Source organism: Acomys minous (genome assembly GCF_964271855.1).
Source record: "Acomys minous genome assembly, chromosome: 10".
Classification (NCBI taxonomy): Eukaryota; Metazoa; Chordata; class Mammalia; order Rodentia; family Muridae; genus Acomys; species Acomys minous.
Window position 1 is genome coordinate 6,066,741 of NC_140491.1, and position 13,313 is coordinate 6,080,053.

Consider the following 13,313-nt stretch of genomic DNA (forward strand, 5'->3'; position numbering starts at 1 on the left):
TACATACATGCTTGCAGACAGCGCACACACACACACACACACACACACACACACTTGAAAATGGAGAAAGGAAAAAATGAGGTTCAGCTGTTTTCTGGAGCTGGGAGGTTGAAAGTCAGGGAAGGTCTGGAACTTAAGTGACATTTCAACAGACTCAGAGGCCCAAGAATGGCTTAGTGGGCAGAGAGCAGCTGGGGACAGGTGGCACTGACCGGGGACAGCCATGTGAGGGTTCCAGCATAGCCCGTGAGTGTCAGTAGCAAGGAATAGCACACACTCGCTGGAGAAGAGCAGCTTCAGGTGTAGAACAAGAATTTGGCGACATTTCTGGAAGAACCTTTGACATCCTTGAAGAGGTAGATTCCAAGTGGAGGGTGAGATCTGCGGTTGTTGCTATTCTTAGAGTTTGGTCAGACCTCTTTCATCTCAGTCAGCATCGTTTCTGGCCCCGGGTCCCAAGTCTGGTTTTCCTGTGAATTGAGAGGCTAGTTCCCTTCACCTGCATCTCTCACCATGGCGACCAGCTTCTAGTAAGAGGTCTGCCTCACCAGCCACATGCTTACTTTCCTGTCTTACTCCTTTTTGATGTAATCAGGCAACAGTGCTCGTTAGCTCAGTCCATGTATCCCCCACCAAGGGCTGTACGTAAAAAGGCAGATGGTGTGAGCGGAGCCCTCAGCTCCTCGACTCTGCATCTGCCTTTTAGGCTGCTTTTCAGCCTTAGTTCTCTGTGTTGATATGTTCTATCCAGGGTATTGTTGAGGGACTGGAGAGATGGCATAGCAATTAAGAGCACTGACTGCTCTTCCAGAGGACCTGGGTTCAATTCCCAGCCCCCACATGGCAGCTCACAGGTGACCGTGACTCCAACATCTGACACCCTCACACAGACATACACGAGTGCACAGAAAGTAAAAACAAATAAACTTGAATATAATCCCAGTTTTTAACCCCAGCACTTAGGAGGCAGAGGCAGGCAGATTGCTATGAATTCAAGGCCAGCCTGGTCTACAAAGTGAGCCCAGGACAGTCAAGGCTACACAGAGAAACTCTGTCTCAAAAAACTAAAATAAATAAATAAATTCTTTAGGGATTCTATTTTCTTAAGGAAAAAAAAATTGTTGAAATCAAAGTTGTGGTATGTGCTGTGACCCCCGCACTCACTTCAGAGGCGGAGGCATAAGGACCAGGAGTTCAAGGGTCACCCTTAGTTCCATAACCAGTGTGAGCTGTGTGACAGACAGCAGACAGATAGACAGACAGACAGAAGATAGAAAGAAAGGGTGAGGGGAGATCCTAGCTCTGACTTGGCCATCTTGAGCTCCATAGTTTCTAAATCAGGCATGAACTCAGGGGTTTAGTTGATCTTAGGACTGATCAAAGCTAGATCTTTTCTTTTCTTTTCTTTTCTTTTTGTGGTGTTTTTTTTGTTTTTTGTTTTTGTTTTTTTTTTTTTTGGTGTTTTTTGAGACAGGGTCCTTGGCTGTCCTGGACTCCCTTTGTAGACCAGGCTGGCCTCAAACTCACAGCGATCTACCAACCTCTGCCTCCCGAGTGCTGGGATTAAAGGCGTGTGCCACCACGCCCAGCCCAAAGCTAGATCTTTTCAACAGGTTTATAGTCTCCCTCCGCCACCTTCCTCTGAAAATGTCACCTTAGTCTGAGATCAGTTTCCCAGCCAAAGAAAATCTGAGCTTTTTATTATGAACTTTTTGTTTCTTCTTTGGCTATAACTTAAAAAAAAAAAGTGTGTGTGTGTGTGTGTGTGTGTGTGTGTGTGTGTGTGTGTGTGTGTACATGTTTGTAGGGGCAAGTGCAGACAGAACAACTTTTGTAAGCATTTCTCTCCCATTTGGGTCCCAGGGATTGAACTCAGGTCTTCCGGTTTGGTGGCAAGCACTCTCAGCCTTTGAGCCCCCTCAGCAGGGCAAACGGGAATTTTGTTGTGGTGGTGGCAGATGTTAAGTGGCTGGTCATGTTCCTGAACTAAAGCTCAGCCAGTGAAATTACAGGTTCTCAGCAACAGCTTTTTATACAACCCCTAAAGTGTGTTGGAGAACAGGTCTTCAGAAAATGGCCCTCTTCTCGTTTCAAGAGTGCAGCTGGAGGTGAGGGCCGTCAAGGTTGTACAACTCTGTGGCCTGTACGAGGGAAACGTGGTAAAGAGCAAATATACCCAAAGTCAGACAACTGAGCTGAGCTGAGAAAACTCTTTTCTTTAGTCATGCGGTAGTAGGGTCCTGTCGCAGATGATCCCAGGCTGCTCAAAACAATCCCAGAAGAGGGGTTCTAGAAACAACTTTTTTTTTTTTGGCTTCTTCCGTTTAAACAAATAGTTGTTTTCTTATCGCATGTTAGTAAAATTAGCTATATACAGTGTAACATTGCTGCAAAGAAAGCGGGGGTGGGGGATGGGGGGGTTGGGAGAACAACTCACAGCCCAACTTGAAACCTGCCCAAGGCACCGTAGGAAATATTCTGGGGATTGTGCACAAGGGTTGCAAAAATTACCCCAGTGTAACAAGATCTCCGAAGCAGAGTCCAAGAGTAAAACCACAAGTTAATAAGAAATGCTAACATCAATATGAACAGCACCCCAAAATAAATATTCAGAGCATTCATAGTACAGTTCTTTGCTTAAGGATGTAACTCCATTGGCAAAGTGTTTGCATGGTACGTATGAAACTCTAGGTTCTGTCCTGTGATGCTTTGAATAGGTATACTGCTCCCCCCCCCCCCAGATAAACTTATGTGTTGAATGCTTGGCCCATAGGGAGTGGCACTATTTGGAGGTGTGGCCTTGTTAGAGGAAGTGTGTCATGGTGGGGCTGAGTTTTCAGCTCTCCTATGCTCAAGCTGTGTCCAGTGCAGCATATAGTCTCCTGCTGCCTTCAGCTGCTTGGCTCCCTCTCCAGCACCATGTCAGCCTGCACGCTGCTGTGCTTCCTGCCATGATGACAATGCACTAAACTCTGAAACTGTAAGCCAGCCCCAATTAACTATTGTCCTTTATAAAAACTGCCGTGGTCTTGGTGTCTCTCTTCGCAGCAATAAAACCCTAATTAAGACAAGCACACCCCTAGCATCTCATAAAACTGGATGTGGCTGGTCGTGGTGGTGCACGGCTTTAATCCTAGCCCTTAAGAGGCAGAGGCAGGCAGATCGCTGTGAGTTCGAGGCCAGCCTGGTCTACAAAGTGAGTCCAGGACAGCCAAGGATACACAGAGAGACCCTGTCTCAAAAAACAAACAAAAACCAAAAACTGGATGTGGTGAGACATTGCCTATAATCTCAGAACTTGAATGGTAGAAAAGAACTCAGTGTCATCCTTGGCTGCATATGGAGTTTGAGACCAGCCTGGGATATATAGACCCTATTACAAAAAAAAAAATTACAAAAGCATCATAGCTTCTGTAATTCTTGGTAACTTGCCTGCTGCCAAATGAGATACCCCATTTTGAAAATGAAAAAGGTACAAAGATAGAGGTGAGCCTTGGGGCCGGCAAGTAGATGTTTGCCTACCAAGGACATCTGTCTTCTACAAGGCAGAAGTTTACAACCCTTGTGCACAAGGAAAAAGAAAACTAGGCGCCAGCAAAACATGCGTCCTTGGGCAGAGTATCAGGCCAGTGGTGGCTCTGTGCGTTGCAAAAGGGCGTTTGATGGTTTGGAAAACAGGAACATACTCCCGAGGTTCTGAGGCTGAATCACTTGGCTAAGGTCAGCATCAAACCTTTAGGCACATTTCATGGGTGACATTCAAATGTCAGCGAGGGGGCAGTTTGGGAACACAGCGAAGTGATGGAGAACTTGTGTAGAATGTAGCAGGCCCTGGGTTCTGTCCCCACCACCAATGTCAGCTCCCAAGAGCGGTCTGAGAGCCGGTCATTAGATGTGCACCCAAGTCAAGGCTTCCTGCAAGGCTTCATGGTGGTCAAAACCAAGTGGCTCCCAGATGTGTTTGTAGCTGCTGCCGCCAAGGACAGACAAACAGGACACCTGACCTTCACTTGAGCCACACACACACACACTCGGATCTGTGCTGGGATCAGATGCCAAAAAACAAAACAAAATGTGACGGCAAACAGAAAGGCCACTCGGATTTCACCCAGAATGATAAAACTTCTGTGTCCTAGAAATAGATGAGGTATTGTTGAAACTGAGACTGTTAGTTGTCTGTGTTCAATATCTATCTACCTGCAGGCATGCATGCACACATACATATGTATAAATTTGATTTGACTTATCGTTATTTTGTGTGTTTGCACACACAGAGCTGTGCACGCCTGTGTCCATGAGGTCGTGAAGTGCAACGGAGGCTGCTCAGCGCCCTCGTCTGTCACCTCCACCTCCACCTTGCTCCTTGGAGCTGACGCTGGAGCTTGCGATCTAGGCAGGTTGGCAGTCAGCGAGTCCCAGTGGTCCGTCCTCCTGTCTCTGCCCCACACAGCACTGGGGTGAGCAAGCACAGCCCAGGTCCCCATGGCTGTATATCAAACATTCTCAACCGCCGAGACATCTTTCTCGCCCCCGGTTTACTGGATGTTGTTGTTGGTCTTTTTTGTTTGTTTACCTAAAAATCCTATTTTCTGTTTACATGTATGATGTGTTCATATGTAAATGTGCGGGTGGCTGTGGGAGTTCTGGGAGTGGCAGTTCTAGAGGATATTACTGTGCTCAGCTCTACCTGGGGATTTGAACTCAGATCCTAACACTTGTATGGAAGGCCTTCACCCAACTATCTTCTTAGCCTGTTTGTGTGAAGTTGGGAGAAAAGAAAGTAATTATGTAAGAGAAACTGGGTGACCTGCAAAAAAAAAAAAAAAAAATCTAAGCTATTTACCATTTGGCTCTTAGCAGAGAAAACATTTGCTCTGAAGTGACCTACATTGTTACCCTTGTTGCTATGGTTGCTGTTCACCTTTCGAGACAAGGCTAGCTCAGAACTCCTTATGTAGCCCAGGTTGGCCTCGAACTTGGGGCAGTCCTCCTGCCTCTGCTTCCTGAGTGCTGGGGTTACAAGATGTGGCTACCACACTAAACTAGTACTGGCCACTTTGCAGGACAGGTCTATCTCAGGGGTGGGGGTGGCATAAGGACAGTGACTCTAGCACAACAGGTTTTAGGTCTATGACACCAGGTGAAGGCAGGCGACATGGCTGGTGAGCACAGGATCACGGGGACCTGTCACCTCTGCATGTGAAGACTAGAAAGCAGGCAGGATGCTGGGGCTGGAAAGCGAGGCCAGCGACTGGCATTGTGCTCTTGGTTTGAGAGTTTGGTGAGTCACAGCTTCTGGCAGGCTCAAGCATCAACTCCGAAGGCACATTGAAGGAGAGAGATGAGAAATGGCCCCTGGTGGGTTAAAGCCACTCAGGAGGGAGCTCAGCCTATCCCATCCCCGTCAGTGAGGGAGGATCTCGATTGGGCAAACAGATGTGGGGCCTCTCTGGGGAGCCAGGCACAAGGGCGGTGCGAGCCAGGGTCTGCACTCAGAGCAACACTGCCTGCTTGGCCTGGGTGCTTTCTCTTTTTAAAGATTTATTTATTTATTTATTTATTATGTATACAGTGCTCTGCCTGCATGTACACCTGCAGGCTAGAAGAGGGCATCAAATCACATTATAGATGGTTGTGGAGCCACCATGTATGTGGTTGCTGGGAATTGAACTCAGGACCTTTGGAAGAACAGATAGTGCTCTAAACCTCTGAGCCATCTCTCCAGCCCTATTGGATGCATTCCCTTAACGACGTGCACTTTCCAACCTGGTTTCTGTAGGGCAGGTGTCCAGAGGCCTTGTGTGTCTCCAGACTTTCTTCCTAAACCTGCTTTCTCTGGTGGTACCATGAGTTCCCTTCTAGAATGTTCTTCTTCATTAAGACTCCAGTTTGGGCCTCTGATCCCTATAAGCCGATTTCTTTTACTCTTGTCCCATCCATCTAAACTTCTGTATACACAGCTGCTGCTGGCATCATCCTATGCGCCTTACCTCTGACAAGGCCCACAGTCCCAGTGAGCCAAATAAAGGATACACACACAGGAAGGAAGGAAGGAAGGAAGGAAGGAAGGAAGGAAGGACAAGAGAAGACAGACAGACAGAGAGACAAGGAGGGAGGGAGGGAGGGGTCAGGAATTGGAGAGGTGGCTCAGTACTTAAGAGCCTGCTGCTCTCGAAAGGACCGAGGCTCAGTTCCCAGCCCACACACGGTGGCTCACAACCACTTTAGTTCTAGGGGATCTGACCTCCTCAGACCCCAGGCACCTGTAGGATGCACACACTTACATGCAGGCAAAGTGCTCATACACATAAAACCAACCTGAAAAAAAGAAGAAAAAAAGAAAGCTCACTTTCTCAAGTGAAAGAGGGGGTGCCTCTCCGAGTGTGTTATTTTCTGCAGTATATTGTGGTTGGTAACTGGAGGTTAGCCCCCCTTCTCCTTGGCTGCTGGCATATCCCCCCCCCTTTTTCCTTTCCTGATTATGTAACAGTGGCAAGCATCTCCTTCCCCTGTTACTGGATCATTAAAAGGCAAAACAAACAAACAAACAAAAACCAAGCCTTTCCCTAGTTTGTTTGCTATGGAGCCCAAGCTTATTAAGTATATACCCAGAGTGACGCTGATAGAAAGACAGGACTTTGGTTTATAACAATGCTTGTGTTTCTTTGTACCAACCAGTTTGGAAAACTTCCCCACTCACTCCCGAGGGTGCTTCTAGGCTCGGCTTACATTCCTAGTAGCTTCCCATCACGGCAGCTGCATCACTGTAGCAGTCTCCATTGTTGGACTCCCAGCCCTGAACAGGAACGTCGTCATGCAAGGCTGAAGCATTGGTTAGGAAAGTCTGCCCTGAGTCTAAACACCTGTGGCAGCTTTGGGTGGCCTGTTACACACGCACGCACGCACTCACGCACTCACGCACTCACGCACAGCCCTTAGGGTTCACTGATGCTCATAACAGAAAGCACAGCTGTGAGAGAGCAGACGAGCAGCCCAGGTTGGTTCACTGACATTTGAAATAACTTGGGGACACTAACCATTTTGGGGAGCCTGCATCATTCAGAAGGCTGTGGGAGCCTACTGCTTGCAAGCTGAGATTTTGGAGTCTGAGGGCGTAGCCGGTTCTGGTCTTTCATTTGCCAGTCAGTAGTTTCACTTGGTTTCTTTGGGCTTTTGTCTTCTCATTTGGATGGGAAAACCAGAGTTGTAACTGCAGAGGCCGGCATTTGCCTAGAATGTACTACTAGGCCTGGCGGGTCGTTCCTCTTATCCCAGTACCCAGGAGGCCGAGGCAGGGGGGATCACCAGGAATTCCAGGCTAGCCTGGGCTACAAAGTGAAGTTGTGCCCCGCCCCCAAAACCCAACCCAAACCAAAATAATAACTAAATAAAATACAGCAAATGGTCAGCCCTGAAAACCTGTACGTGTTGCATTTACATGTTTAGGAATATATGTATTCCTAGCATATATATATATATATATATATATATATATATATATATATATGTAACATTAATTTTTTTAAAAAAGGACCATGACTTTGAAAGTGAGTAGGGGGTGGGGAGTGTTGCATGGGCGGGTTTGGAGGGGGGAATGATACAATTAGGTTATAATTTCAAAAAATAAAACATTATTTTAAAAAAACTAATAGAATTTAACATCCCTGAATTCCCAGCACATGGAAGGTAGGAGCCGGAGTATCAGTAGCTCAGGGTCCTCCTTGGCCAACTAGCATGTTCTGGATCATCCTGGGCTCCATGCCCCCAACAGGTATTGGTGTTTAGCACATGTGTGAGACGTCTAAGTAGGCATTTCTCAAAGATTTTTTCTTTGCACATCTTAAAAGCAGACAAAGCGTAATAGGATCCCCAATTCCTTAGAAAGCTCACATAAGTATATTTTTAAGCATAAATATGTCCCAGATATTGTACAGAATGTTATTATACTAAAATATCATTTTTATTTGCTAAATCTGTTAACTCTGTCCTTTTATTTATTTATTTATTTTTAATTTATGTGCATTGGTGTGAGGGTGTCAGATCTTGGAGCTACAGACAGTTGTGAACTGCCATGTGGGTGCTGGGAATTGAACCTGGGTCCTGTGGAAGAGCAGTCAGTGCTCTTAACCACTGAGCCATCTCTCTAGCCCCAACTCTATGTTCTTTAAAACTATGGGAACCATGCACACCATCCTGCACATAGTCCCCAAACATTCTTGTTTGTTTGTTTGTTTGTTTTTGAGACAGAGTCTTTCTGTGTAGCCTTGGCTGTTGTAGACTCGCTTTGTAGACCAGGCTGGCCTTGAACTCACAGTGATCCGCCTGCCTCTGCCTCCCAAGTGCTGGGATTAAAGCCGTGCACCACCACACCTGGCCCAAACAGTCTTATTTGATATTAAATTCAAATTCTATAAGGTCCAATTTGTGTGTGTGTGTGTGTGTGTGTGTGTGTGTGTGTGTGTGTTCATTCGTTCATTTCTAGGAGTCATGCTGGGCAAGTGCTCTGCCCTTGACCTCCGTCCCCAGCCTGGCAAGGTAGTTCCCTAAAGGTTATTTGCTTACAAAATCTCTAAACACATCAGTGACAGTTTCATGCTTTGTTACATGAAAGTTCTTGGTCTAGTTTGAACTCTTATAGGATGACGCTAAACCATCATGGCCATTTGGAAAATATTGGTTCACTTATTTGTAAAACATTGACATATGTTTTATTATACAATCTGCATTGAAGTTTGTTACTGTCACAACCGATCTTCCCAAAGAAACCTTTAATTATTGGCAAGCCCATGTTGGCAGATGCAAGCTCCCCCCACCCCACCCCCCGCCTTGAATTTTAACTTTACTTTGACAGCTAGAATTAGACACAGCTGTGGCTCATTTCTTTGATTTGCTAGAAAGCATCAGCCAAAAGCTGACGGGCTGTAGTTGAATTTTCTCTTGTACAAATAACTTTCTAGGAGGGAAGTGGCAAGTGCTGCTCAGTCACACAAGTGATCTCTCCTGAGACACCCATGATGACTTGGTACCCAAAATAGGTATTTTCTGGGTGAGCATCCCAGGGTTCCTGGAACCTCACTTGAAAACTGTTGGTCTGGCGCCTGACCTGCCAGTGGCAGCCAGTACCAGTTGCTGTACATGCATTGTGTGCCCACTCCTCCATTGCAGCCTGGCGTTTCTTGGATAATTTGAGAAGGCATCAGAAGCCAGCGGGACCTTCTTTAGGGTGTAGGTTGGGGTTAGGTGGGTGATAGGCAGCTTCCAGATTTGAAGGAGTTGGCAGAGTGAGGACTTTAGTTTTCCACATTAAATCTCCACTTCTCTCTGTTTCCTCATGTTTCAGAACTCAAAGCTCCTTAAAAAAGAAAATAAGTCTGGCCTGTCCAGGGGGCAGATGCCTGTAATCCCAGCACTCAGGGAGGTAGAGGCAGATGGGTCTCTGTGAGTTCAAGGCTAGCCTGGTCTACAAAGCAAGTCCAGGACAGCCAAGGCTATACAGGGAAACCTTGTCTCAAAACAAACAAACAAAACAAAACAAATCTGAAAGCATTCTACAGGCTAAATATACCTGAGGGTCACAGGGTCACAGGGTCCAGGGCAGAGCTGGGCCACCAAAGTGCACAGGCGTTTTGGAAGTGAATGGCAATTTCTCAATATGGAGCATTCTGTCCTTCAGAACTCTGTAGTTGACATTTCCAGGGAGGGCTCTTCAGAGGCAGAGGCATGAGGGCCTCTGAGAGTTCAAGGCCAGCCTGGTCTATATATCGAGGCCATGTCTCAAAAAAAAAAAAAAAAAAACAAACCCCCAAAAACCTAATAACCCAAAGTGCCCCAGCATACTGGTGTACTGAGGACCATAGAAAAAAACCTGGAATCATTAGCAATGCGGGTTTAGCACAGGAGGGCGGGACGTATACGGCTAGCTAGGGCTACAGAGTGGGATCCTACCCTCAACAAACCAAAGCCAAAAGCCAACCAGACAATAAAACAAGTACTGGGCAGAAGGCAGTCTGTGACCAGCACGAGGCAGCATGTTTAAATCATAGTGTGCCAAGTGCTAGGTAGAATGTGGCTCTCTCCACAGCCAGCCTACAGTGCTTCAATATCCAGTTTGTAAACACAGGGTGCAGTGTGGAGAGCAGGAAAGGGGGCGTCTGTAGTAATTGGTGGTTGGGTTTCATGGTGAAGAGGACCCCTCTGCCATCACAGCTTTTCAATAGGTTTTGGATAGTACAGGTGATTTTTTTCAGATGAGTAAGAAAGGTGTCAGGGGTTGGGGGAAGCAAAAGCAAGCAGTGAAGAGCAGGCTCCAGTGGGTTCTGAACACAGAGGGACCAGAAATAGAGAGGGTGGGTCTCCAGGTCAGCAGTAGGCACGCTGCAGTGGGGGTAGGCCACAGCGTGGGTGGGGTGCGGGTGGACCTCAGACAAGAGCAAAGGGCTCAGATTGGGACTGGGAACTCTGAACTCTGCTGTCAGCACAGCTCTGCCTCTCTGCCTGTCTTCCTGTAAGTCTGAACTAAGTGAGAGCTCACCCAATCGAGTGCCTGGAATTGTAGACAGCTAATAAACAGCCACCTGGAGCTGGTCCCGAGGGCAAATCCCAGCACTCGGGTGCTGTGACACAAGAGTGGTGAGCGCTATACAGCAATATTACGTCTTTTTAAAATAGCATGGTGGTTATCGTTATACGTTTGTTTGTTGATTGGTGTGTGTGTGTGTGTGTGTGTGTGTATGTGTTTGCATCCACACACCACAGCACATATGTGGACATAAGAACAACTCTCTCCCTTTTCACTGTTGGAGCCCTGGGGAATAAACCGAGGTCAGGTTTCATGGCAAGCACCTTTACCTCCTGAGCCATCTCTCCAGCATAAGACTGTGTCTTAAAACAAAACAAAACAAAACAAACCCTTTTAGAGGCTGCAGAAGCAGCTCAGTGGTTAAGAGCACTTGCTTTCCTACAGGACCCAGATTTGACTCCCAACACCCACATGACTGCTTATCATCATCATCATCATCATCATCATCATCATCATCATCATCATCTGTAATTCCAGTTCTGGGGATCTGCTGCCCTCTCTGGCCATCTCAGGCACTGCACACACATGGTGCCTGTAACGTATGGCAGGGAAAACACCCGTAAAAAGGACGCCCCTGTTTAGACTTTGTGTCTATGAGACAGAGTCATGAGATGTGGCTCAGTCTGGTTTTAGGTCCTGTCAGTGCTGCTTCGGCTTCCTGGGTGCTGACAGGCATTAGCCACTGTTCCTAGCTTTGGATGTTTGCCTTGTGGTCTTTAAGACAAGATCTCCATGCTGGGGCTAGTCTCAAACTTGACAAGGATCCTCCTATCCCAGCCTCTTGAACCTGGCTTGGTGCTTGGTCTTGATGCTCCTTCAGTTGCTGTCATTTCTTCACAATCTACTTTTGACACTAATGTTTTTATAATAAGTGCATGAAAATCAATTGCATTCTTCTTGCCAAGTGTGGCCCTTTTCTGTACTAGAATTTAACCAACGACGTATTGCTTTGTGTTTAGACATTTCCACATTCAAAGATAACAGAGTGCAACCACAGCACTTGAGAGGCTGGGGGAGGAGGACCCCCGAGGATTTCAGTTCATCTGGGCTGTCCATAGAGCTGAGCTCTAGGCCAGTGTGAGCTACAGACTGAGGCTCTATATAAAGCAAAACAAAAGAGAAGTCCAACATGGTGGTACATGCCTTTAATTCTAGCACTCAGGAGGATCTCTGAGTTTGAGGTTAGCCTGGTCTACAAAGTGAGCCCAGGACAGCCAGGGCTACACAGAGAAACCCTGCCTAAAAAAAAAACCCTGAAACAACAACAAAACCCAAAACAAACAAACAACCCCCAAAATTTCAAGTAGATTCCCACACAGTCAGGCCAAGGACTGGCTCTATCCCAGGGGTGCAGTGGTACACAGTGCACTAGAATCCATGAACACCAGAGTGGAATGGGGTGCCCCAGAGAGGAGTATGTAGGAAAGGCCTCTGGGAAAAACGTTGCCCCACTGAGGTTTGACCCTTTGCAGGTTTGATGTTGTTGGGGTGCCCAAAGAATGAGTGTCCAAGAGAAGGGTCTCACGGGACAAAAGAAACTGGGAAACTGAGGCTTACAGCCCAGAGTGAGGAATAGACAGATGAGAAGGCTGATCAGGAGGAGAGACAGAGAGAGACAGAGACAGAGACACAGAGACAGAAGCTGACTGTGGCAGAGAGATCACAAGTTCAATTCCTGCCTGGGCTGGAGAATCTGTGTTCTGCAACACAGTACAGTGTGCTTAGGATAGCAGGGTAGGAGGAGAGAGCCAGCAGGGAGGCCGGGCTGGAGTGGTTGTGCAGGACTGGTTAGCTAGCCGTGTAAGAGGGCAGTGTGCACAGAACTGTTGTGTAAGCCAGAGGAGACGACCGCCCCGGGGCTGGCCCGCCCTGTGGCCACGCCCCTGAGTAGGCCGATAAAGGGTCATTTGTGAAACCCACCCAGAACAGATTAGTAGATTCCAACCCCAGAGAAGGGAAACTTACTGCTGGACTGAAGCCTCTGCAGCAGCAGGAAGAAATGGGAAATAAGATGGGGTTCCTAACCATAAGGTGTGAGGGGACAGTTGCCACAGCGCTGCAAACCTTTGTCTGAAGACCCAAAGAGCTGCCTGGTTGGAGAACTGTCAGATATCTTCCTTGTCTCTGGATGTTTGTTTGTTTGTTTGATATACATCAAGAAACAGTCTCAGAAAGGTAGAGATAGTAGCCCAAAGTCACACAGCCAGAGTGTAGAAAAGCCAGGCGGCCAGACCTGCGTTCAACTTCTACAGCGCTGCTTGTAGGAAGTACAGAATCCTGAGTACTCTTAGAGACTGGGGGGGTGGGGCGGTAAAAGGGTGGGGGGGGGCTCTTTTTTTCCTTCCCTAACCTGTCTGCCAAAGCAAACTTGCGTCTCTAGACGAGTTTGCTCTGCTTCTAGGCTTGTAGGCAGCGAAATAACCATCCTTTCCCACCGTCCAGTTCAGAGCGCCAGGAGCAGGTACGTGCGAGTTGCCCGCAGGAGCTTGGGACAGAGGTTCCCTGGACCGGGCAGCCCAAGGACCCTCAGTCCCTCCTCTGTTTGGTTAACCCTGGGTCTAAGAAGCACCTGACCCGCTGTGGGTACTGATGGCTCAGTACCAGCGAGTTTCTGTTGTCCTTCAGTTATAATTGTTAACCTGAAAGGAATGCCAAACTTCTGGTTCAGAGCAAAGCTGCTGTTTAACTGTGACTAACTTTTGGGCCATGGAAAAACGGGGAGCGCTCTTTTTGC

The 13,313-nt window shown here is 47.4% G+C and overlaps 1 protein-coding gene across 7 annotated transcripts in view; it reads left to right on the plus strand.

The window, feature by feature from the left end:
- The window catches only part of RBM47 (RNA binding motif protein 47), a 139,328-nt gene that overhangs the window by 60,141 nt on the left and 65,874 nt on the right, over window positions 1-13,313 (plus strand). The window lies entirely within an intron of this gene.